Source organism: Lepidochelys olivacea (genome assembly GCF_965140295.1).
Source record: "Lepidochelys olivacea isolate rLepOli2 genome assembly, chromosome: 1".
Lineage (NCBI taxonomy): Eukaryota > Metazoa > Chordata > Testudines > Cheloniidae > Lepidochelys > Lepidochelys olivacea.
This window is the reverse complement of record NC_140411.1, coordinates 23,560,832-23,586,588: the sequence shown is the minus strand read 5'-3', so window position 1 is coordinate 23,586,588 and position 25,757 is coordinate 23,560,832. Positions and strand designations below refer to the sequence as shown.

Here is a 25,757-nt window from a genome sequence, read left to right as displayed (position 1 = left end):
AGATCCAAGGGTTTGGGCCTGTGGTCACCTATGCAAATTGGTGAGGATTTTTACCAAACCTTCCCCAGGAAGTGGGGTGCAGGGGTTGGGAAGATTTTTGGGGGAAAGACGTGTCCAAACTCCATTTTTTCAGGAACCCAGATAAAGTTTGGTGGTGGCAGTGGAAATCCAAGGGCAAAGGGTAAAATAATTTGTATCTTGGGGAAGTTTTAACCTAAGGTGGTAAAAGTAAGCTTAGGAGGTGCAGGTCCCCACTTCTGTACCCTAGAGTTCAGAGTGGGAAAGGAACCTTGACAGCCCTGTTTTGAGCAGCAGGTTGGACTAGATGACCTCCTGAGGTCCCTCCCAACCCTGATATTCTGTATACAAAAGGTCAGACTAGATGATCTAATTATCCCTTCTGCACTTAAACACTATGAATTAATTCACCTAGTTAAAGATTTTGGCCTTAATCATACTAACATTTGACTATGATAAGAATACTTGCATAAGCTGTTTTGGGCACTGTATAGAAAATTAAAATGTAAGGTTAAATAAAATCATTGAATTATCATAAACTCCAGAGAAGAATGTACATAACCTGAACATGCCACCTTGAAAACTCTGTATGGGGCACAGGGCCAGTGCTGCTGCTCAGCCCATGTGGGAGACTACACATTCAGGAATGACCTTCAGTTGTGGTGTTATAAATGAGATGCCCTGAGCACCAAGAGAAACATGCCAGTCATGCAGCTGCATGCATGATGCATGCCACCTGTTAAGCATGCACGGCAGCATTCACAATGGCCAAAGACTCAGCTGCTCATCTTGCCTTGCTATCTGAAAGAATTCAGTGGTGGTGAAATTAGGGAAGGAGAACTGGTGGCAACCTCTTGGTGGAGCCTGGGAAGGCACTTACGGTGGGAAGGGAGAACTCCATGGAGAGCGTGGCTGAGGAAGTATAATGGGATGGCAGATGTACTATGGATGCCATGGAGGGAGCAGGGTGGGAAGGCAAAGGACTCTCAGCCAGCAAACGATAGAAAGTTTCCTGGCTGAGTAGCTCTTGGAGGAGAAGAGCGAGGAGCTCTGCTTACATTTGGTGGTAGGATTATTTTAACTGTGTGCATAAGTGAGCTCAGTGCACACGGGTACACAAGTCATTGAGCCTCAGTTGTCACTGGCTATGCCTTCACTGTTTTTACACTGAGATAGCTGTCTTGCTGTAAAATCTCAGGGGAGAAAAGGCACAAGTCAGTTTTACCTTGATGTAGCTAGTCAAGGTGAACCCTATTTCCTGTATTGTGTGGTTTAACTCAACTAGCTACATAGAGGTAAAAACACAGTGCCTCATCTCCCCTCAGATTTTACATCACGCTAGTTATCTAGAGTTAAAAACACACCCTCGGGCTCAGTTGTTGTTGACCCCGATAACAGCATGACTAGCAGCATGGTTGGAAGGCAGCTGAGGAGCTCCTGTGCATAAAATGGACATGTTACAGCCCTGAGAAGTGGAAACCAAGATGAATGTCTCTAATGAAGCCAGGCCAAAAAAGCTCATTTTAAAATTCTGACACCCAATGGATAGTCCTGCTACTGCTGGAGTAGTCAGATCATCCTGGTGGCTCATAAAGATGCATCTGAGAAGCTAATTTCTTGCCTTTGGGCTATATATGCCATGGCACCAAAGGGCAGGTCTTCTAAATAACGTAAAATCCCTGACAGGTTTCAGAGTGGTAGCCGTGTTAGTCTGTATCAGCAAAAACAACGAGGAGTCCTTGTGGCACCTTAGAGACTAACAGCTGTATCTGGGCATAGGCCTTTGTGTGCTAGAACCCACTCCATCAGATGCATGGAGTGGAAAATACAGGAGCAGGTATAAATACATGAAAAGATGGGAGTTGCTTTACCAAGTGTGAGGTTAGTCTAATGGGACAATTCAATTAACAGCAGGATACCAAGGGAGGAAAAATAACTTTGGTAGTGATAATGAGAGTGGCCCATTTCAATCAGTTGACAAGAAGGTGTGAGTAACAGTAGGGGGAAATTAGCATGGGGTAAATTAGGTTTAGGTTTTGTAATGACTCAGCCCCTCCCAGTCTTTATTCAGGCCTAATTTGATGGTGTCCAGTTTTCAAATTAATTCCAGTTCTGCAGTTTCATGTTGGAGTCTGTTTTTGAAGTTTTTTTGTCAAAGAATTGCTATTTTTAGGTCTGTTATTGAGTGACCAGGGAGATTGAAGGGTTCTCCTACTGGTTTTTGAATGTTATAATACCTGATGTCAGATTTGTGTCCATTTATTCTTTTGTGTAGTAAAATTCCTGAGTGAAAGCAGAAACCCCTAGAACCCTTCTCCCACAAGATCTCTCCCCCCTCCATGCTTCTAGTTTCAGAAGTTGGATTCCACAGGGCAGTGAAACACCCACGGACGGGAGTGCCCCCACTCTGGACTCCTGGGGCCTGCCCTCCAGGACAAGGATACACTGAAGGGAGCCCCTCTCCTGCACAGAGCATTTGGAGTCTGCCCTGTGCAAATGGAGAGAACAAGGGGAAGGAAGAAGGGCAGTGGGAGGGTGACTGGGGAAGGGAATGGAGGGACAGGCAGGGGGAGAGGGAAGGAGCAGGGGAAGGAAAGCGGAAAGGTGACTGGGGAAGGGAATGGAGGGACCGGCAGGGGAGAGTGAAGGAAGGGGGAGGGTGACTGGGGAAGGGAATGGAGGGATAGGGAGAGGGAAGGAGCAGTGGAAGGAAAGCAGAAAGGTGACTGGGGAAGGGAATGGAGGGATAGGGAGAGGGAAGGAGCAGTGGAAGGAAAGCAGAAAGGTGACTGGGGAAGGGAATGGAGGGACAGGCGGGGAGAGTGAAGGAAGGGGGAGGGTGACTGGGGAATGGAGGCACAGGCAGGGGGAGAGGGAATGAGAGGGGAAGGAAAGCAGAAAGGTGACTGGGGAAGGGAATGGAGGAACAGGCAGGGGAGAGTGAAGGAAGGGGGAGGGTGACTGGGGAAGGGAATGGAGGCACAGGCAGTGGGAGAGGGAAGGAGCAGGGGAAGGAAAGCGGAAGGGTGACTGGGGAAGGGAATGGAGGGGGCGGTGATTGGGGAAGGGAGGAATAGGCAGGGGGAGAGACCAGCGCAGGGCAGGCAGCCTGAGCAGGTCTCTGGTGTGAGAGAGGGCGCGGCAGAGGGAACCTCCCATCCCTGCAGACAGGCTTTTCTCCCATTGGTGCGCAGGGCCAGGCGGCTCCTGTCCTGGGCGAGGCGCGCACCTCTCCCCACGCAGAGCCGGCGGCGGCGGCCGGGGAAGCAGCTGGCCGGGGGAGGTAACGCGTTCTCTGGGCACCAGCCCCGGGGCGAGCGCGGCTTGACCGAGAGGCGGGGGTGCGGCGTTGACTGGGAGGTGGAAAGGTCCTGTGCACTACCCGGCTCTGCCAGCCTGGCCGGGCGGGCAGGAAATACGCGCAGTGCCGCGCCTCAGAGGCGGAGAGCGGCAGCCCAGGAGCTTTGGGGTTTGCGGGGTGCGCGTGGGGAGGAAGAGACCCAGCCGGGGCGGGCGTGAAAGCGGAGGACTGAGACGCGTAGGAGGCACAAATCCCGTCCCTGGTCTCAGGTGCGCTGCAAAACAAGCGAGTGTCCGGAGCAGGGGCTGCTGCTGCTGCATTGCCCGGCGGGGGGCGATTCCGGAGTCAGGGCACTGGCTGCCGGGAGAGCTGTGTGCAGTTAAACTGCTTTCCTCTCCCCTCTCCCCCCGCTAGTTCCCAGTTAGCTAACTTACATTGATGTTCCAGAAACGGCTCCTACCCAGTTTTCTGAGCTACACTCTCCTTAAATTGCCCGGTAGGTGGTTGCAGAAGCTAATGTGTTTGTATGGAAGAAGGTGATCCACTCAGCTGAGCCCTAACGCGCAATTCGGGGGTGTCTTGAGTATTGTAGACACAAGAGCACGTTTGTGTTTCCTCTTGGCACAGAGCTGTTACAGCCAGAAGAGAGAGAGAGAGAAAACAATGCTTCCATGCTGTTCCTCTCTTTATTACCTATACAGGTGCTAAATGTTGTCAGATATGTTCATATGGTTTGGCAAATATTTATTTTTCTTCGATAGATATTAATGGGGGTGTGGTAAGACGTCTAGCTAGTGAAAGAGCTACAGTATTGTGGCTATTTATCACTATATAACCTCTTATCAATCTAGTAGTTAAACTCTGAAGCTGTGTGTTCTGCATATGCAAAACAAACAGATCTCCTGTAGGGTAGGAGAAACTAAAGACTGACAGAAGTATAAACGCAATCAAGGTGCTGGAGACAGAAATAATTAATATACTTAATTAAAAGTATTGAGCTAGAAACATGGGTACTGCTATGTGGTGAAGGAGTTATTTCAAGTGTCCAGTAAAGGTGAGCATCCTTTTGTGCAGTGGCCAGCTTCTTTCTGCTGTGTCAAGGTGAAAAGAGTTTGCTATTCTGGCTATGACATGTTGAGCGTGTCCAGAAACGACTTACCATGCTCTGAACCTTTGCATTTGATGGTCAAAATATCCAGGTTGTGGGAGTTTAGCTCTTTACAGCTGACTTCCTTCAAGGTACCCCGTTATCCTAGTCTAAAAACAGGGTTTATTTCGCTAACCTAGTGACTCAGTAATAAAAATTGCACTAAAACCACCCATTCCTGGTAATTCTGAACCAATGTAAAACCACAAAACTAATGGCATGCAAATATAGTCTAATTTGCTTAGCTTTCTGTGAATGAAGGGGGAACAGTGAGCAACTGAATGGTTTCATAATTGCTCTGAAAGTCTCTTGTACTGAATGCTAACTTGGTAATTGCCGAGATTGCTTATAAACTCGAAGATATCTTTAATACAAAAGCCACACTGTACATTCAAACATTAATTATTTGTATGGTTTCAGAGTAGCAGCCGTGTTAGTCTGTATTCGCAAAAAGAAAAGGAGTACTTGTGGCACCTTAGAGACTAACCAATTTATTTGTATGTGTTCTATCAAGCTGGCTGTTAACAAAAAGTAAACAGAAATGCTCTACATTATATACGCTAACTCTCCTGTAAACCAAGCTAGATAACTAATTGGGAGTTGAAATATGCTTTCCACTGTGGGAAAAGTCTGCCAGAACTTAGTAGACAATAATGATTCTATAGGATTTATTAACCAGCCTACTTTAAAGGATCTCATTCTCTTTTAAGTATTATATGTTTTTAGAAGTTAATTTTATCACTTATTGCACTACTGGAAGGGGCTTGGCTATTGGGCTGATAAGGATGGTGGTATAAGAGCTTAAATAGAATGGAATTGAATGTCTGTAGAACGGTTTTGAATTATATAGGATTTTCATAAGGGTCATTAGTTTCTGAAAGGGAAATCTTAAATCCTTAGTCGAAACAATGAGAGCTGAATTATTCCTATATCACACTTTTTGTCTTCTGTACATTACAGACTTTGGCCTGATCGTGAAATCTAATGTATATGGCTGAAAGGGTCTGTCAACGCAGGTCACATTGCAGCAATGGTGATTTTAAACTTTGTGGCACCCCTGTCAGGTAGGTAGGTAGGCACTAAGCCCATTGTAAAGAAGTGGGAGAAACTAAAACAGAGGTTTAAAAGGATACTAAATTTAGAGTTAAATAACAAACGCAGTTACTTTATTTTTAAAAAATCAAAAAAGCCAACAAAAACACTGCCATTAATATTTAGACAATGTCATTGGAAAAGTTGTTAAGGAAACAGTCCTCTGGCATCCATGGCAATAATTGCAGCATTTAAAACCTGAAAGTGTACTTGATTATAAAGAGAGTGGAACTGATCATTCTGTTCTCATTGCCCAGACTAAGACACAGGAAACAGCACCGTTAGATCTAACGGTGTCATACTTCTCATTGTTTCCTAAAAAGAGGCTTTCTTTCCTCTGAAGCATAAGATGTTGGCATGGCCAGTGTCCAGATACCAGACAGATCACTGTTCTGTACCAAATTAATTTTGTCCTGCAACGTAGGACTTGCCAGTTTCCTAATATAAGATACAAATATGGTTCCAGGTTAGTACTTGGGACCAAAGATTTTTCTCTAGCACAGAATGTGGAATACAAACTGCAACAGTTAGTAACGGAGATTAATCAAGAAACTAAACAGGATAAAAACTCAAAAGAATTCATTGTTTTCTGCCCTCTATCAAATTTCCTGCGCTCATGATCAAAAGGAATCTGGCTTGTCCATGCTCGATAGAACACTTCTTTCTTCTGTAAACGTATCAGATACATTCTTCTGAATAAGACTTAAAATAAAGCCTCAACAGGCATCCATTATCTGAAGGGAAATATAAAAATAATGCTTAAATACTCAATGAAGGAAATGTTTTCTTATATATTATAATTTTATTTCCCTTTCTAGTTGGCACTGATGACTTCTACTAATGAAACCTATCGTTAGCTGTTGTAATAAAGAAGTGCTGTTCTTAGTCAGGTGGTGGTCATCAGTTCAGATGCTGCGTGCTATCCAAGCTTCTAAGGCAATAGTTTACTTTCTCATGATCAAAGCTCACTGGCTGTTGCACAGAAGGTTGGAAAGTTTTACTGTAGTTTAATACCAAATCAATTTAATGAGGCACCTAGATCCTGTCTTCAGGTGTTAGGATGTTTCGACATCATTGCATGCCTAGGACATAACATGGGTTTTGCTGCAATGGGTTGAGGTTGGTTTCCAGTTACTTGGTTTATTGGTGATTCAGAGGATTGGCTGATGGTATTGGTTTTTAGCAGAGTTATTCAGCACTTCATTCCTGTGGTAGGGAGTCATCTGGTTTCACCCAGGTACAGCAACCTAGCTCTGCTGGATTCTCACCTCGTTGTAAATATATGGTTTGCTTTGTCTTTGTAATTTGATGCTGTTCTTCCTTTTGCCATCCCAAAAGCAATAAAGAGTGCTGGAAGAAATTTCTCTGCTTTTATAGCATTTTAGCAAAGAATCATAAGCACTTTACAGAAATGAATATTTCCAAAAGTTCTGAGCCAAGTTGTACTCCTTAAACTGTAAATATGCACAGAATATGTAATGAGATGTCCAGTTCTGCCCCTGCCTCTGCTGACTTCCTTTCCCTCTAACCCAGGGGTGGGCAAACTTTTTGGCCCGAGAGCCACATCGGGGTTGTGAAACTTTATGGAGGGCCAGGTAGGGAAGGCTGTGCCTCCCCAAACAGCCTGGACTCCACCCTTCCAACTTCCTGCCCCCTGATTGCCCCCCTCAGAACCCCTGACCCAACCCTGCTCCTTGTCCCCTAACTGCCCCCCGGGACCACACCCCCGCCCCTAACCGGCCCTCGGGACCCCATCTCCTATCCAACCCCCTGCTCCCCATCCCCTGACTGCCCCCCCCAACCTCCACCCCATCCAACCACCCCCTGTCTCCTGATTGCCCCCCTGAACCCCTGCCCCTTATCCAATGCCTCTCCGCCCCCTTAACAGGCCGCTCAGAGCGGCAGAAGCTCGCAGCCACGCCGCCGCCACGCCCGGCAGGAGCAGCGAGCCAGAGCGCCGGCAGCACAGCGCGCTGAGGCTGCGAGGAAGGGGGGGCAGAGGGGAGGGACCGGGGACTAGCCTCCCTAGACGGGAGCTCAAGGACTGGGCAGGATGGTCCCGCGGGCCATAGCTTGCCCACCTCTGCTCTAACTACTAGACTTAGGCTCCCTCCCCTGCAACAACCTAACTAAATTCCCCACCACCCGGTATTGAACTTTGAAAAGATTTCAAACACTATGGACTCAATGTTGTCGTCATTAAAGCCTTTGGAAGATCTGCTATTGACTTAATTGGAAGCTGGAGTAGGCTTTATATTCGTATATTCAGATTAAATTGGGAGTTTCTCAAACCATGTACCCACATTTGCTTGTGGGACACGATCGGTGGTGTGCAACCTGGCTTATCAGAATAAGAATCCATTATAACTACACTTACTGTAATTCTGAAGGTGGCATGCCAAGTAGTCTGAATTTTAGATGTTATGTTAGATCAGGAAGTTTGAGAACTACTGGGTTAGATAAATGTTTTAGTCCTGCAGTATCAGGAAAACAGATTTTAAAAGTGCCTACAATTCTCTCTCCCATTTCCACCCACCCCACCTTGTTAAAAGTAAATGGCTTATTTTCTTCAAAAGTGGGTTTTAAAACTGAGCACCTGTTTCAGAGAACTCAATTATTTGAAACATGGAGAGGATAATTCAGACTAACACCTGTGTTGCTGAGCTGTGCGACATCATGCAAAACTCAAACAATCTGCTACTGAGAGTGACATTTTCACAGTTGACTGACTTCATGTTATTCTCGGTATCTGAAATCACAACTAAGGGGGACTGGTGCTGCAGCTAGTTTTCAATTTTTGCGCCAGGCCAGGGTGAATCCACTAGCTAGTGAAATATCAAATCATGAAGGTAAATGTGCCATATGCATCAATGCTGATTTCTCCGTCGAAGGGATTGTGGCTGACACAGTTCTATTTAACTTTTTAAATTTCTGATTGTTTTGTTGGAAACCCCAAGGTAAATTTCTGTTCAAGACTGGATGAGGCCTACATTTCACAGTATTGTTTTTCAAACTATGTGCATTTTGAAGTGCTGATTTGACTCATGATCTAAATTGAAGTACTATTTCCCATCCCTGTCCCACTGTTGTCTGTATCACTGCTGGAACATTGAAGACTATCACCCTGTTTGTGCTTTTGGCACCCTGTCTCAACAGCTAACTTGATTCTAAGTAGAGTCCTGCTGTTGGAATAGGTGTGTGCTTGAAGCACCAGCATTGAAGGCTCAATTCACTTATACGCTATACAGAGCATAAAAGGGATGCCCAAACTTTGCAACCCTGAGATCTTGCCCAAAGCCTAAATGGTACCCTGACTTTTACTCTATAAATGTGTATGTATATTTTGTTTCAAAAAGCATTTAAAAAAGGGGTCTCCAGTTGCTCAGAGCCATCATGTCGGAAAGAATAGACAGAGAACTTTTGGTTCAGTCCCTGGGCTATTTGCATGGAGTAGCCATCAGTTACAGCAGAGCTATAGTGTCAATAACAAAAGCAGCGGCTATGCTTGCAAATCAGGGTGGCTATAACAAAAAGCTAAAATGGGATGGTAAGGGATGATCTGGCTAGCCACACTGTGCCTCCTACCCAATTAAACATGCATGATAATGACACACTGGCCTTTGACAACATAGTGCATGATCTCAGCTTAGTACTATGCCTCACGCAAAATCACTCTGTCCCTCTGCTGAATGCAGTGTGTGGACTATAGAGACTTCAGATGCAAGGCAATGGAGAATCAGACCCTTCATACAGTCACAGCAAACTGGGTATAAAATGCTACCGTTCTGATTTGATAGTGTTTTGCACTCAACTTGCATGGGTATAAATGTCACCATCAGGTGCAGGACAACAGAGAATCAGAGCAGTAGGCTTGCAATGGTGTATCTCCTTATATATGTTACCTCGAGAGGGCTGCAGGCTGCATTTTAACAGCTTCACTCTTAAGTCTTATAAATGCTAGCGAAACCTTGGCAATGGTTTCTTAGAGTTGCTAACATTGGCTCAGCTCCATGAGTGTCAGCTGTGTTGTGAGCCCACGTGTACGTAAGGCAACTGTTGCCACCAGTGTTATAAATTCTGTCAGTTAACTCTTCTTACAGCAGGTCTAAAGACACGAGCCAGCAACCATCTACACTAGGGCTTCTGATGTTGCTAACACCAGTGGTGGTATTTCACCGGCAGCCTCCCAGAGGCCTCCCACTTATTCTGCACCTCATGTGTCTCTTCACAGTGCCGGACTAGACTCAAGCTCAACAGGGTCATCTTTCGCCACTAATTCTGCCAAGCTCATTCCCTTGGCTGTGGTTTTGTTAGATAGCAGGTAGGGACAGTGGGAATCTCATTCACCACCCGTGGTGCTGAAGTAAAGGTAGTATGACAGCAGGGTTGAACCTGGGTTGAACCAGGGACCTCCAGAGCTGAAAACATGAGTTTCTGCAGCATGATCTGAAGAGCCAGACTCTCTAGCTTTGGGCCGTAATAGGCATATTCCTCTGTGGAGGCACAGGGGTGGGGGATACACAACATATGTAGATTTGGGGGTTACATTAGCAGTGATGGGAAGTCTGCAAAATTTTCCGTTGTGTGGACAAGTCTTTGTAGCGAATCTTCATTTCACTCTAGTGGATTCCACACTGATAATCCTCTTGGACTGCAGTAATTACCACCTACTGGAGAGATCTTCAAATCTGTCCTCCAAGCCTGCATCTGCACTGGGAAACTCAGGAAGAAACTGCTGCTGGTTCCGTAGAACTGCGTTAGCATTGGTGGGTGCCCTAATATAAACATGTTTCTGGGATCTTTAATACCAGGTCTATAGTATTGGAGGGTAACATTGTCAAACCCGCACAAAAACACCCTTTTATTAGAAGGTTCCACTGTATGAGATGTTGTGGATCTGCTTGTTTTTCTACTCTGGCTCCCAGGGGCTAGGTAAACTTTAGCTGAACAATCACCAGTACATAAAAAAGTGTTTAAAATAGAAAACAAAAAACCAGGAAATGTCTCACTTCCCAGTGCCTCTGATGAAAATTTCTTGATAACTAGCTGCTTTCTTTGTTCTGCATGTTGCTGTTCTTGACTCATGTAACTACCAGACTGACTCCACAGTGCAAGTAGAAATGAGCCTACGTATTAGTTAATGGGGGGCGGGGGGAGGCACTTCTTTCAGCATTCCCACTTTGTAAAGTGATGTATTTCAGAAGCCACATAATTTGACTGTAATTTGCTCAGGATAAACTCTGGCAATAGCTACCAGAGTCTGGTAGCAATTTTTTTTTTAATTAAAAGCACAAAAAATATAGGGTTAGTTGCCTGTTGAAATTATAAGAGAGCAGAAAAAATTAGAGGCTGGTCTATTTTTGTTCCTATAATTTTGGGAGGGCCTTTCTCAGACTGATCTATTCTCATTCCTGCGGACTCCAGAACTCATAGGGGAAACCTAAGCTAAATGCATAAGTTATCTCTGATTGGGGCTGTAAGTATGGTGGAGTCAGTGATCATGGTTGTGTGAATCCTGCTTGGTCGAGCTCATCAGGATTTGTTTTTCAAGGTGTGGGCAGGTCTACTCACTAAGGAATCTCAGGCCATAGAACTGGGTAAGAGCTAGCTGTATGGCCAATAGCAGGACTGAAGGAACATTTCATGGTCCTGCTGCTGAAGATGGGAGGGGTGGGGTGAGAAAAACGGAAGGAATGGGGTTAGCAAGCAACCCCACTCATCTGAAGTGCCTCCCTTTTGGTGGAGGGGGAACAGCAGATCGATTTGCTGCTATGTGTCCAGGGTGGGAAGAGCAGGCTGGCTGTACTAGAAGGCTATTGGAGGGAAAAGAGTAATAGTCACAAGGCCTTCCAAGAAAATGTAAATAGATGGCACTCTAACAGGAGGGGGAAGAGAGAGAAATGAGGCTGGCATCATGTAACTCTGAGTTACATGAACTTCAGTGAGTTTCACTTTCCTGTGTTTTGCATTTCCACCTAAATTTTTCACATGGTCTTCCATTGGTTGTGCAATAGCAACCCTTTAGGATGATTTTGGATCAGCATTGCTTGGTGTACCATCCAGGCCTCTCCTTGGGCAGAATTAGGGTGGGTTTAAGGGTCAGCCAGTTCCATTATCAGACGCAACTGGGAAGGGGTCAGATGTTCCCTATGAAGGGATGAGAGGGCTCAGTTGAAAGGGGGCTGCAGGATGGAGGTTGGCTCCTGTGACTAGCCCTGGAGCAGAAGAGGGGAGCAGAGTGAAAGGCCTCTGGGTCTTGGTAGCCTACTTTGGGTTGTGAGCTTTATTACTTTGTGAGGTTTTGTTTGAATTAATAAAACAGTGCCCTGGAGGAAAGGGGCCTGAAAAATTACAGGCATGGCAGTGAGTCTTCCATGGGCTGCTGAGACAGGCCAGCAGCCCACACGCTGTGTTATTTTTCTTTAATATGTTGTAATCGTGACCAACAGTCCTGATCGTGACTGGTACCTCTGTTTCGTTGGGTGCTGTACAAATATATAATTAGACACAGTCCCTGTCTGTAAGTGCTTACATTCTAATTTAAAGAGGCAATAAGTAGGTTTAACAACCAGCAGCAAGGTAACAGTGATGAGGTGACACCATGGCATAGGGTAACTATAGCACTACTCAATGGGCCTGACTCACCCAAGACCTAGATATGTATTTTATCATCTGCCACGGTGTGACCGAATGCACCCGTGGTCACACCCTACACACATTATGACCATAATGGCTCAGGAGATGTCATCTGTCAGGAAATTAACTTGCTTTGAAATTTTCACAAGTGTCTCAATAATTTTTTTTAATAATAAACAGACCGAGGGGGTGGAGGGTTAGGGCAGTGGTGTCTTAAATTGAGTTTTGTGAAGTTTGTCTCTGACTTTAATGCTGGGATAAATGGGGGGTGGGAAGTATGGGAAACTGAAAATGGAAGGCTGAACCTGTGTGATTCTGCTACCCTGTTGTGTGCAGCTTTTGGAGCGAGTATGGCCCTCTGTCAGGGGAAGCACAGATCATGGTGATACAACATAGGATGCTCTACCCTATCTTCACAGCACATCCTTGTGAGCTATCTTCAGCTCTTCATTTCCTGCCTCTTATTGTGATAACTCAGATGCTGCTTGTAGTGTGTGAACAGGAGGTTGCAGTCTTTTTGCTGCTGTTGCAGGCCAATTAATAATTAATTAATTCTGAGCGTGCGTGTGTGTGTATATATATGTATGTATGTGTATATATATATATATATATATATATATATAATGTGATATGCAAGGAAACTTCAGCTGAAACAACACTAAAATGGAGTTGTTAGATTTCCTGCCAGCCCCTCAAATCCTTAATCTTTTCCCAGCTGGATTCTTGTTTGCCAGGTCTTAAACAATCTGTTAGCCCTGAGAACTTTTTCTATGGCCATTTCTAGGCTCTTATGGGCTGGCTGTTGCTATGGGAAATTTAATGGGAGTTCGGCATGAAGCCATCAGCCCTGAAGAAATTCCAACTAGTACAGAACCCTACAGCATGTCTTCTCACCTACCCTGGCTACCATGAGTGAATCAGACTGGTCCTCCCATGTATTTCCATAGAATATAGAGTCAAGTTCAAGGTCTTGGTCACCATCTTCAAGGTACTCAGTGGCCTGGGTCCAGGATAGCTGAAACACCTAATGGTTTGGGATGAAGATTGTGATTGATGACTCCACTCCTTTGGAAACATTTATCTGTGCAGGAGATGGAACTTTCTCAGTGGCTGGTCCATGCCTGTGGAATGAACTCCCTCCGAAACCAAGGACCATCAGAACCCTTGCCACTTTCTGTTCCAAGATGCGTTTCTTCAACCTGCCTTCTTTAACACAGAGCAAGTGCATATAAAAAAACCCCAAACCCACTAACCAAATTAAACCAAAACACTACATTGCACACACAACTCTCCCATAAGGAATGGAATGAGATGGAACAACCTGCATGTGACAATGTTAGTAAAATCGCTTAATGCACGATGGGAATGCACTCCGATATTGTGGTATAAGGACCTATACAGAAATAGAAAATTAGAAAATCTATGCTAACCAGCTTTCTTAGGAAAGGACCAAGAACTTTAGGGTGAAGCAGTAGCTCTTTAGAATACTGTGTGTTCTCCACATAGCATGTGGTTTGTATGCAAATACGTTTCCCAGACTACTATCTTCTATCTAACAGTTCACATATCTGCATTGAGCTTAGCAGACACATGATTCTGCAAGCACAGAAGCGCTGTAGAACTGTGTCTTTAATGGTGATTCTTTTCCTACAGTATGTTTTACTGTAGTATCTGGTGAGCAATTGAGATACTCTCTAGATCATTGCTTGGTTTGTTTCTATCCGCCATTGTCTTTATTTTAATAAACTCGCATCTCTTGTATCTCCTATTTATGGCACAGAATTCTGTATAATTGTTACTCATTTTTTATATTGCACTGCAATTTTACACTTTATAGAACATCATGAAGTATTGATTATTTTGCAGTAATAATGGATAAATGTCAACAAATCAGATACACGTAAGTATCAAGCATCTGTAAGTTTGCATGTGTATTTATGCCAGTTGTCATAGTTTAGGGCAACTTCACCTATATTTCCCCTCTATGGTCTAGAAAGGGCACCCACTCTCAGGTTTCTGGCTCGCTATCCATCACCTCTTGTGGACCGAGACGTGTGTTTCTCCCACTCCTGACAAGGGTATTTCCAGGCTGCACAATTCCCTGCCTACACTATGAATTCCCCAGCAAGACAGACTGCCTCAGCAGGCCTGCTTTGCCTTCCTTCCTCAGAAGCTATTAGCAGCGTAATTGCCCACAGTTAAGTTGTCCCCCAGCACTTGTTAAGGAAGCACATGTATTCTTGAGGTGAAAGCATTACAGACACAAATATTGAAAACCTACAAGCATGTTAATAAGCTGACCAGAGATCACCCCAGCTCAACAAGGGCTCTGGCAGGTAACAGTTTCCTGGGTGTGCTTGTTCTGAGCCAAGATGGTTCTCAACTTGTTACCAACCCATTGGTGTAGTTTGAAGGACTGAGTCACTTCTTTATATGGTCTGGGTCTTTGATCTGTCCTCAGGTGATCAGCAGGTCCCCACCTTATGGCAGAGCTTCAGAAGGCTGAGTTTTTGCATAACCAGAGGCTTTACATTTGCATAAACCTAAGAAATTTCCTAGGAAACCCACTTCACTTTAAAAGTTCACATTATTTCAACTAGTCCTGTGGAGGTCATACAACTTCCCAGGGTTTACATTAGTCAGTTCTCCCCCTTTAAAGAAGTTACATGCAATGTGTATGCACAACAATCCACAAACATTTGCATTTTTAGTACAATGAACTTCTAAAATACTTAAACATAATTCAGTAAGGTTTGTTCAGCATATTACAGGAAATTGCCGTATTTGTCATGCTAACCTTCTAGATTCTAAGTATTCTTGCAAGGACTGCCAAGTTAGGGTATGTGTGTGGTACAGCAGTGGTTCTCAAAGCCGGTCCACCGCTTGTTCAGGGAAAGCCCCTGGCGGGCTGGACTGGTTTGTTTACCAGTCGTCTCCACAGGTTCAGCCGATTGCAGCTCCCACTGGCTGCGGTTCACCGCTCCAGGCCAATGGGGGCTGCAGGAAGTGGCGCGGGCCAAAGGACATGCTGGCCGCCCTTCCCACAGCCCCTCTTGGCCTGGAGCGGCAAACTGCGGCCAGTGGGAGCTGTGATCAGCCAAACCTGCGGATGCAGCAGATAAACAAACCGGTCCGGCCTGCCAGGGGCTTTCCCTGAACAAGCAGCGGACCGGCTTTGAGAACCACTGTTGTACAGCACCTAATACAATGGGGCCCATCTTGGTTGTGGTCTACCATAATATAAATAATCTGAACCTCTCAGAACAAAGACTGTAGGCTGCAAATATCATGAACAGGCTTTTGTGACATAACTGGTTTTTCTCTTTTCTAAAGCCCAGTAATCTAAAAAGAACAGCAGTCTTATTCTGCTTTTGCCTGGAATCAAGAATTGCACAGGCAAAAATACGATTTCTTTGAAAAACCTAGTTATCTGCTTTTCCCCACTTCTTTCTAATGAAGTTTCATGCTGATTGTTTGTTTGTGTCAACTGGTTCAGCTGTTCCTATTTTACCTTGTATCTGGTGTCCTCAGGGAGAGGTACAGGTATCCCCATATCTACAGTTACTGCAATTATGCCCACTATACCTACAGTGATAATATCTTGAATAACCTGTATTGCACGGTTGGGATATTGTAGCTTAAATCAAGGGTGAAGAAATCGATCCAGAGAAATAAGAAGCAGACTTTCCCTAAAAACAAACTGGGAGCCTCCTTGGATACAATATCTAGGTAAAAGTGGCAAAGAGTCCTGTGGCACCTTGGTAGACTAACAGACGTATTGGAACATAAGCTTTCATGGGTGAATACCCTTATGCTCCAATACATCTGTTAGTCTATAAGGTGCCACAGGACTCTTAGTCTGGATCTGTAAAAGCAGCAAACGCGGCTGCCCCTCTGATACTTGACAATGTCTGGGTGGTACAGCTATTACTACAGTTGCCAAGGAAAGTCCCAATTGCTGCCTATGGTTTGAAATGTAACTGATCCTTGAAACTGAACATCGTCCTGGCACAGTCCCTAATTGGAACGGTTTTAGGTAATGCAGTTACGAAAAAGATCTGTTCTGCTTTAAGACTACAGGCTTATAAATCTTGAAGCTACCCTCAGTCTAGAATTGACTAGTTTTCTGTTTACTTATTTAGATTTACAAAGTGCACATTTATTACTCAAAACAAGAAAGTATCGATAAACTACTTTTGTATGGGACCAGGGTTCATAATTACACACAGCTGAACTACTCTGGGGAGGGAGGAATATGAGCAGAGTAGATAAAGACTGAATTTAAATATTTACAGTGGAAACTTGCTTGCTCTCGCTTTGCTAATCAGAAACCTGAAAACTCTCGTGTGTACATCAGTCTTGCTGCACTTCGCAAATATTTGGTGCCAGAGAACTGTAGTAGGGTCTTGAATTAATAGAGGTTAAATCTTCACCCTTCGGAAGTTAACAGCAAAACGGACATTTGATGACTTGGACATCAAGGAGTGGTTGCTTCACTGCCTGCAACACACAAACAAGTAGTTTTATTGAAATAAATGGGATTACTTATGCATAACATTTCTCACATGTAAGTGTCTATGGGATGAAGGCCTAAGATCTATAAGGTGTGTATGTGTGTGTGTAGAATATAAAAAAATATGCCTTGTGATGCAATATTGCTGGGTTTTTTAATGGTCTTTGGTAATGTGAATTATTACAAATTAGCAAGATTCTATCCTCTCATGTTCTAGGACCCAACATATTGCTTCTCATCACCAATTGCGTCATAGATCTCTTTATAATTGGAATTTTTACTGATTGTTGAGATGCTAGCTTTGACGTACGTTTCCGTTACTTTGTTAACAATTAACTGTGCATGTCTAAGAAGTTACAATCCTTTTGCCAAAGAATGGTTTAGGGAAATGTGTAATTATAATGTCCTTTCTTCTGTTCGTTTGTTTTTTTTAATCTCTGAAATGGACAGGTTCATAAATCACCTCCATAAAATCAGTAGCTTAATGATGATATTCTCTTAAATAGGTCTAGAAAGTGACATTGTTAGGCAGAGGTGGTGCTAGTCCGCTGGGGTCCTTAAGCAGGAATATTTTCGGGGGGGGTCCCCCCCACACATACAACATATAATAAAAAGTGAAGATGGGGCCCCTTTGAACTACTTGGGGCCCTAAACAATTGCTTAATTTGCTTACACGTAGTGCCAGCTCCGTTCTTAGGCATTTCTGCCAAGTAAATCCAAACTGTAGTAAGAGAAATAGCAGGTTGCCATAACTTCAGCAGAGGACTTAAACCAAAATGCCTTGTTGTCCTCTTCTAGTTTTCAGTTAATATCTTCTCATTTTGATGGTTTTAGTAGTTAACCTCTTGCCCTCCAGTTTACAGCATGTGTGTTGTTCTTTTTTATACACAAAGCAGCATAGGTTTGCCTGTCAACTCCCAATGTGATGAACACTTTGATCATACAGAACAATAGTAACCTAAAAGGCAGACAGCAAAGCAGGTGATACTGAAGAGGAGTTTGAGTGGAATTTTCCCAAGTGCCAGCCACTGGCCTACTTCTTCTTTCAACACTGGCCTAACTGCCGCTGACTGATGGGTGTTCTTGAAAATCCCAGCCCGTATGGCCAATAACTAGAACCGGGTGACATTTTTTGACCAAAAGTCTTTTTGGTAGGGAATGCGGATTTGGAGACATCAGTTGTTTACTTCAGACCCACTTTGCCTTCTCCCCAAAAAGTTTAATTTACATATTTTTAAAAAAGAAAACACTTTGTATTTTTCAGTTTGAAATCACTCCTCTTCATTTCATAATTTGCTGATTTTTTTTTTAAATAAAAGTAATGTCAAAACCAAAACATTGATTTTATTTATTTATTTATTTGGTCTAAATGAAATGTTTCATTTGACCTGAAATGAATTTTTTTTTAAAAAAAAAACTTCCATAGAACCACAACATCCATTATTCACCCAGGTCTACCAATCGTTTTCTGTTCTAACAGGTTGAAGATAGCTATATCATTATATTGCTAAGCTTTGTCTAAAACATCAGTATTCATCTTGTTATACCTGAGCAGGGTACTTAAGGCTTGTTGTTGAGGGCTTAACACTTTTCTCCATTATGGCCATTGTGAACTGACCTCTGCTGGGCAGAACTGCAGAGAAATGTACATGTTCTGTGTGTGGGAAAGTTTTTGATTAGGACATTCTAAAACTGAATGAAATATTTAAGTATACATGTGTTTACATGGCTTATTTCAGTTTGGCCCAAAAATCAATATTGAGTTATGAGGAAAAGATCACTAGGTGGGGGAAGTGGGGAATAAATGATAGCTACGAAGAAATTCTTCAGCTCCCCTTGATTACACACGTGTTAACCTAAGGCACTGTTAGTACTCAGGCTGTATTAGCACTTCATTTGGATTTTATCATAATGCAAACATTCTGAGAACTGCTCATGCATGAGAGCTATAGAAACAGCTGGAGTGGCTCCGATGTGTGTGTCTGCACCTCTTGTCTTTCTTTTTTCTGCAAGATTTGGTCACTGTGGTTGGATTATCTGGGGCTGTAGCACAAATTTCTCTGGGAAAGAAAACTAGGCAGAAAAAATAGCTGGGCTCTATTTTTATATACCTATAGTTGTAGATTCAGAGTTTGTGGGGTAAGGGAGTGGTTGCCTTTGCTCTAATGCCAGAACAGATCATCTAATCTGACCTCCTGCATAACATAAGCAGCTGATGTGTACCCAGTTTTGTGAAGTATTTATTAATGTCATTACACAAAGTAAAAACTATTTCCCCATGCTAATTTTTTCCCCTACTGTTACATTCTCACCTTCTTGTCAACTGTTTGAAATGGGCCATCCTGATATCACTACAAAAGTTTTTTTTCTCCTGCTAATAGCCCACCTTAATTGATTAGTCTCATTAGAGTTGGTATGGCAACACCCATTTTTTCATGTTCTCTGTGTGTGTGTGTGTGTGTGTGTGTGTATATATATATATATATATATATATATATACACATCTTCCTACTGTATTTTCCACTGCATGCATCTGATGAAGTGGGCTTTAGCCCACGAAAGCTTATGCCCAAATACATTTGTTAGTCTCTAAGGTGCCACAAGGACTCCTCGTTCTTTTTGCTCATACAGACTAACACGGCTACCACTCTGAAACCTATTAATATAACTTTTCTAATTAAAACCTAACTTAGTTTATAAAACAGAGATAATTCTATTTCCCTTTTGTGGGTGTTGTCAGGATAAACTTGATTAACTCTGGCACGGGACAACAGAGTTTGCTGTATAGATACAAATTGTTATTGCACACATTGTTTCACTCTGCCCCTAGCTCCATGTTCCCTTAAATGCAATAAACTTGGCTTCCAGCTCATCCTGGTTACTGGCACTGGCATTTCATGGAATTTAAGGAGCAAAGTAGTTCATAAAGGAAAATATTTTACTTGCGAATGCATAAATACAACCCCCATTTTCATAAGAGAACCAGAGGGGACCCTGTTAGGTGAGCACACCATCGGCTGGGCACAAATACAAGAGCTGCTTATCTGCAGGGCCTGCGATTGTTCATACCAGGAGAAGGAGTTGGCTGCTCTGTGAAGCAGCATCCTGGCCAAAAGCCTGGCAGCCAGGAAGCGTAGGATTGGCTTCCAATTTGCTTGTGTTATTAGAAGGCATAGGCTGGAGGGCAGCTTTCCCCAAATGAAACGCTAGCAGCTTGGATCAACCACATGAGGAATATTTGAAAAATGATTTTGCAATGTAACGAGCTTAGGGACACTTCTCGGTTCCTGCATCCAAGGGGAGGGTTGGCTGACTTGGGTGCAAGGCAACATACTGTAGGGCTTTGTGCCTCATTTTCAGGTCCTACTGGCAAGCTTAGCATCTGTCAGTACTAACTGGTACAATGCTACTCTCCCTCCTTTCTCCCTGCCTGCCCCGGCTCCCCAACACATGCGCACACACACATGGCATATGGAAGTTTAAAACTGGTGTGTGGGTTACTGCATCTCTTTGGGTCTGGAACTGTGGGTAGCAGAATTCAAGTCTTTCACTTGAACTCTGAGCTGAAAAAAGAAGTGGGTCTGGGTGTAACTTGTTTACAAAGATCCTCTGACTGAATTAACTCAATTACGATATTCGGAACCAGTTAGAGCCATGGATGAAGAATTAAAAGGTATAATTAAGTTTTGTGCAATAACATAGTCCATAGTACTGTCAACCCCAAAGCAGTCAAAAATAATAAGTTAGCCCCTCCCCCCCAATTGTGATTCATGGATTTTTAAGCCAAACTTTTAAAAAACGATTTAAAAATAAATGCTGGGGTCTTTTTATTTAATTTCTGGTTCCTGAGCCTTTTAAATCACACCTGGTGTACATGTTCAGGTTTTCTCTGCAACCATGTGAGCTAGAAATATTTTTTTAAACAGAAGCTGAGATTGTCACATATTCACAGGCCTGCAGAAGCTGGACCTGTAAGAAAAAAACATCAAATACAGAGAGACTCATAATTTTGAGTTGGCAGCACTGAGTTCAGTTTCTCTGTATAACAGCAAACTTTCTAGTTTCTGAAGAGACGCTTAGGAGGTAATACAGCACCTGTGTCAACTGGCATTACTTGCATTTAACCTGATACAGAGTGTTTGAGTTTGCTTCTGTTCTGCACCACAAACAGATGTGAAAAGTGGTCTGTCTTTATATCTTTTTAAGAACTATCATAAGGTTACAAGGAAACTCTTTTAGTTACATTTGAAATCTCTTGCACCTGCCACATACTTAGGCCTGAGAAATGGTAGAGTTAACTAACTATATTTCACGCAATTAGTGGTCTTGGTGCAATGCACACTGAGAACTCCGACACTCGATGTAACTGTGTTACTCTTTCAATGACTTGTAGTATTTTTGGTGTTAATGAACTACAGAGATGGAGTGGAGAGAAAAAATACGGCATGCAACAGCTGTACTTGCACTGATGTGTTTGCATTTTTCAGGGAAGTGTCAAGTTTTGCATCATGGATCAGTTGTTCCTATCATTTGCACAAGTCTTTTAAGTGTTGGTTTTTTGTTTTTGAGTTAATCATTTCAAGAGAAATAATCGAATCATCATAAATGTGGGTGGCAGGGATTTAAAAATTTGACTAGAACTCTTAAATCATTTAGCTATGTTAAATAGCTGATTGTTTGTTTTTTGAAAAGCTTACCCTTTTTCAGAATTTATGACATGGTGGACTAATATTTGTAGCCAGTCTTTTGTGAACTCTATTATTATTATTATTATTTATTATTTATTTTGCATGATTTGAAATACAGATGTGTCAAAATATTGCTGCCTTTGGAAATCTGGCTTTAAATTATGGTACTTGATATAGATCTAAGCCAACAGTTTCACCTCTTACTCCTGTATTTAATGTTGTTTGGAGGTGTTTTCTGCAACAGATTGCAGTCTTGTTCCAACTTGCACTGAATGGGCTCAGAATCTTTTCTGTGTATGCAGCCAGGTGTTCTTTGCCAACTCTAGGAAACTACTTGTGTATTCTCTAGTTGTTGCTAGTAATCAGCATGTCTCCAGTGAGCTACTGACTTGCTATCATGGCAAATGTCATGCAGCATTTATACCATTTAGGTGTTTAGAGAAGTTACTTATAATTTGGGTTACTTACAACTACTTATTCAGTGATCTCGGGTATCCAACTCCTTGAATGGTTTCCCATGCCCATTTCTTACGTGAAGCAGCACACTTCTCATTGCTAATCCAAGTGTTAAGTCATGAAGGGTGCACTTAAGGATCCTGCACCATTTAAGCCCAAGCAGGCTTTTGCCATTGACTTGAGTGGGAGTAGGAACAGGTTCTAAGTAAACAAAACATGAGGTAAAACTGAATGCACGATGAGGTTCATGTTTCAGCAGAGCAGCATTCTTTTAATCAGTTTTCTTCTAAGCTATTTGGAGGAGGATCAGCTAGTCTGTCTAATGCAAGCAGCAAAAGGCATACACAATTATACTACAACTGTTTCAGTGCATCTAATATGCAATTCTGGAGCCACATTTTTAAAGTACATTTCTCCATTCTTGGAGGAAGAGTGTGCAGTATCTTTCCATGAGCCTTTTGTCTTTGGTGGGTTTGTTTTTTTTTTTTTTAACAGAAACTCACTATTACTCGGTAGCAGTTACCTGCAGGAGAGGAAATCTCTGGAAGGAAAGTGGAATGATAGAGCTCTGAGACTGTAACTGCAGAGTGGTGAGCATCTGCTTCTAGGCACTGTCCATAGTCAGGTGTGCACTCTGTCTAGTAGTTCAGCAGGGCTGTGTAGAGATTCAGGCCTTGCAGAATTTTTATTTTACCGGGAAGAGGTAAGGTTCTGGTTTCTATAACTTTAACTAATTACAACCTCGGGGAAGATGGATGAAGAAGTCCAGCCTGCTTAGTAAAGTGCTATCTGACCATCTTATTACACTGAAATCCTTAAAATCAAATTAAGAGTTAGCACAAAACTTCTTCCTATGTCTCCTCCTGTATTTCTCCGAGAATGACCCTTTATGGTAACATATCTTTTTACAGTAGCCTTCTAGATACTTGGTTGTAGAAAATTACCTGATCGTTCCAGTTCAGTGCTGTCTGGGGGGTTTTGACTACAACATAATTTACTCTTTGTGCTGGCAGATGTACATCTGCAGTTAGATCAAGGGCCTTGGATGTTAACACTACAGATACTGGCTGAAGCTTGGTACATTATGACAGACACGATTCACCTGTGACCGTCAAAGCGGATCATGTCCATGCTTGTTTATAAATTAGATGATTGTTCCTTCCAAGTGAAAGAAAGAAAGAGAATCATTTGAATTGGACTATAAATACCGTATGTGTTGAGATCTGTAAGTGACCCAGAATCCATCTTAGGGAAGAGAGACCCAGGTGATTGTTGGTTTTTTTTTTTTTTTTTTTAAAGTATTTAGGTCAGAGGTGCTTAACCAGAACATAGAAGGGCCATACTTGGCTGCCATAAGATCCTCTAGATTGTCCACTGGGTTTGAAGTGGAGTTATGTTAGAAAAACAGAAAAAATGGCACCACCTTCCTCTGGAATTCAAAGAATTTAGTCAGTCTCCACCTGTTTGTTTCAGTGGTGTGTGTTTGGAGTTGGGGTGTTATACCAATAAAATAAAAACCAGCAGGATCTTATTAAAGGGACAAGGCAAAATGCCACATTTATTGTAAATATAATAATAAAAAATATATATAAAACTCACACTGTTGTATTGTTACTTATTCCTTACTTAACTATATATATATATACACATTCATTCATACCAGTTCTGCATAGGGGTTATAGTTACCAGCCTGGAAGTTGCTCATGACAGAGTACTGGCCAGGTAGCCTGTACACGAGAGTGGAGCCGAGTCCGTGTCAGATGCGCATCCGATGCTCCTGAAGGGTAGTGGCAGAACTGGAGACTCAAAGTTCTCAGTCCTTAGTGTCCATTTTTATAGGAATTTCTTCCTGTGTCAGTCCGTGGAATTTGTTTTGTCATATTGTTAGTCATGACGGCTCCAGGACGGCTGTCAGGTGCTCATCAGCTTTCTTCATCCTTTGAATTGGTCGGTGGATCCCAGTTTGCCCTCCGGGAGTGGGGGAGTTCCTCTGGTTGTCTCCACCTGGAGTCATCTTCGGCCAATTGATATTAAATTCCTAGGCTGGCACTTCCCCGATTATTCAAAACCCACCATTCATTCACGAACATTCTTTACTTTAATAAGAACACATTTCTTATTTCACCGGGTATAGTTATTTATTTGAGACTCCCTGTCTCTTAACATTCCTTTGGTATTGACTTTCCTTTAACATACAAAGGTGTTATTTATTTGAGACTCCCCGTTTTTTAACATTCCTGATACAAACTATAGAGGGTGTGAGTCTCTATGTGACATTTCTATGAGCGCCGCTCCAATTAGCGGCTCTTTGTGGGCGTTACAAAAAAGCCTGTCAATCTCCATCACAAAGTATTCATTTGCAAAGTAGAGCCAATTGAACATAAAGTAAAGTTAGTTAAAAAGCGTGTCAATCTCCATTACAACGTATCAGTTTACAGAATAGAGTCAATTGAGCATCAATCTCTATTACAATCAAGGGAAAGCGTCAATTCAGAGAAAGTAGAGTCAATTGAGTGGTTTAGGTTTACAAAAAGAACAGAAGTATTGTGGCACCTTAGAGACTAACCAATGTATTTGAGCATAAGCTTTCGTGAGCTACAGCTCACTTCATCGGATGCATCCGTAGCTCACGAAAGCTTATGCTCAAATACATTGGTTAGTCTCTAAGGTGCCACAAGTCCTCCTTTTCTTTTTGCGAATACAGACTAATACGTTTATACTCTGCTACTCTGAAACCTTAGGTTTACAAGCGTCAATCTTAATAACAAGTGAGAGTGTCAATTTAGAGAAAGTAGAGTCAATTAACGGCTTACAAGGTACTTAGAGTTAATTGACGGTTTGCAAGCTTTAATACAGACATCGGCAGCAGTTATGGGGAATTGTAAATCAATATTGCAGATTTACAATTATGTCAAATAGAAGAATTATAAATGTTATAAGCAGAACATAGGAGAATTACAAATGTTATAAACTGGAGTTGCAAATCAATATTGCAGATTTACAAATATTATAAATCAATATTGCAGGTTTACAATTATTATAAACAGAATCACAAATATTAAGAATTTGCCCACAGGGGAAGTGGGGAGCGGAGAGACAGGCTTTAGTCTGGTTAGAACTGCAAAATCATTTACTGTACTGGACGATTGAATTGGACTCTCTTTTACTTTAGAGCATTGCCAGCAGAGTTGATGGCCAAATTCTAATTTCTGAACTTCATTCCTGGTGGTATTAAGACTGATTTTTTTTTTTTTTTTTTTTTTCAGATTTTAGGCTCTTTTGCAATGCTGGCTGCTCAGAAAAGTTGTAAACTGAGTAAAATTGATACAAAACTCATTAAAGAGGATAAATATGGTATCCTACAATGTCACTTTCTGGAACACGAGCAGGCATTAGCTTGGTTGCAGGTGTCTTTTTGCCTATAAGAGAGAGGCTGTTATCTGTTGAACTAAAGTTTTCTTGTTGTGTCATGCCAATATGATTATCTTGGTTTAATCTCCTGTTTCAGTCATTTCTAGATTAGGTTGTCAAAGTGAGCAAACTTGGTGATCAGTCACAGGACTGGTCTAATTATACCATCACAGATTTGGAGATTCTGCCTGCCAGATGTTTGTGTCTAAGTGTAAGGAGATGGGATAGGCAAAAAACTCAGAATGTTGTTTTTACAGTCCTCTAAGAAAGGTAGATATCCCAAGCGAAGAGGCCAGTTCACTTCCTACCTCCCAGTAGTTTGAGACTTCTGTCTAGTTTTTGAGGTTTTCATTGGGCTTCCAGTTGTTTGTTTCCCCATCTCTAGCCATTTTTCACACTAGTATGACCAGTTGTAGCTGGGGAGTAGGCTCTCTGCCAATGCCTTCTTTTTTCCCCTTCCTCTTCATTCCTTCCTGAGTTAGTGTCCAGCTAGTT

The 25,757-nt window shown here is 42.6% G+C and overlaps 1 protein-coding gene across 2 annotated transcripts in view; it reads left to right on the top strand.

Annotated features, from left to right (window-relative positions):
- Window positions 1–3,249: 3,249 nt before the first annotated feature.
- Window positions 3,250–25,757, top strand: part of SYTL2 (synaptotagmin like 2) — an 82,716-nt gene continuing 60,208 nt past the window's right edge. For both annotated transcript variants that reach the window (XM_084621517.1, XM_084621516.1), the window contains exon 1: window positions 3,250–3,301. The gene's annotated coding sequence lies outside the window, so the exon portion shown is untranslated. The remainder of the gene's footprint in view (window positions 3,302–25,757) is intronic.